The 1203-nt window shown below is 46.5% G+C and overlaps 1 non-coding gene across 1 annotated transcript; it reads left to right on the top strand.

The window, feature by feature from the left end:
* The first annotated feature begins 534 nt into the window (after positions 1 to 534).
* On the top strand, positions 535 to 664 carry LOC120098006 (small nucleolar RNA SNORA17). Its single transcript, XR_015642078.1, has one exon. It is a non-coding gene; the product is annotated as a small nucleolar RNA SNORA17 (small nucleolar RNA).
* The last annotated feature ends 539 nt before the right edge of the window (positions 665 to 1203 follow it).

The following is a 1203-nucleotide window of genomic DNA, read 5'->3' as shown; positions in this document are numbered from 1 at the left end:
AATGGTAGGGGGTAAGTATCTGCACCTGTTTCAGTCAGCTGCTGATTGGGCCTCTAAGAGGACTTATTTATTATTTTTGACAGGATGAAAGACAGGGATCTAATTTTATTCTTCTACATGTAGATTTTTCAGTTTTTCCAATATAATTTATTAAGGAGGATGTTTTTCTCCAGTGAGTGTTTTCGGCATCCCCCTGCCCCCAAATATCAGGTGGCTGTGGCTGCATGGGTTTACATACAGATCTTTTATTTATTATGTATAGTGTCTTGCCGGCATATATGCCTGGAGGCCAGAAGAGGGCACCAGATCTCATTATAGATGGTTGTGAGCCACCATGTGGATGCTAGGAATTGAACTCAGGATGTCTGTAAGAGCAGCCAGTCAGATCTTTTATTATGTTAAATTTATATACACATCTGTTTTCATGATACCAATGCCATGCTGTTTCTGCTGCTAAGGATCAGTATCTTGATATCTTAATAGTGAGTATAGCATAAATAACAACAACAACAACAACAACAACAACAACAACTGCTTACCCCTAGAGGCATTACAGGTGTGGCTGCATGTCAAATGTGCAAAAGTATGTGACAGAGTGGAAAGAGGCTATGTCTATGCTCAGTGTTCTGGCCTATGACCATGTGAACCTGAGACCACCACCAGTCCTGCACTAGGGGCCCAGACAGAGAGGCAGCCTGAGATGACCAAAAGTCCTGTACCAGGTAGGCCTGGACAGGTTCCCAGGACAGGAAGCAAGCTGCAGACTAGAAGAACCCTGCCTGAGTCTGTGGGGCCCCAGCAGGAGCGAGCCTGAGACAGATGGCTGGCTACTTGGGAAGTCAAGGTGAGGAACAAGCCCAAGACAACCACCAGACTGATACCATAGGGCTCAAACAGGGAACTAGCTTGAAATGCACACCAGTCTGGTGCTACTCAGGCCTTGTGGGGAAGACCATGCTCAAGGGGAAGACACTAGCCCTGTGCCATAATGCATGAGCAGGGTATAGTGTTCTTGAGGCCACTCCTGAGCTGACCCCAGACACTCAGAGATACTCAGCACCACTAAGAGGAGCAAGTGCATGGTTGGGAATTGGAAAAGAAAGAGAAACAGAAGTATGTGGACACGAAGAAGAGAGGCTGAACTAGAGTCTCGAGGGTATCGAGGAACAACCTGATGTGAGTAGGCAGTGATGCCATCTGGGA

Source organism: Rattus norvegicus, chromosome 17 (assembly GCF_021556685.1).
Source record: "Rattus norvegicus strain SHRSP/BbbUtx chromosome 17, alternate assembly SHRSP_T2T, whole genome shotgun sequence".
NCBI classification, from domain to species: Eukaryota; Metazoa; Chordata; class Mammalia; order Rodentia; family Muridae; genus Rattus; species Rattus norvegicus.
The sequence above is the reverse complement of the archived record's forward strand: the minus strand, read 5'-3'. Positions and strand labels throughout refer to the sequence as shown.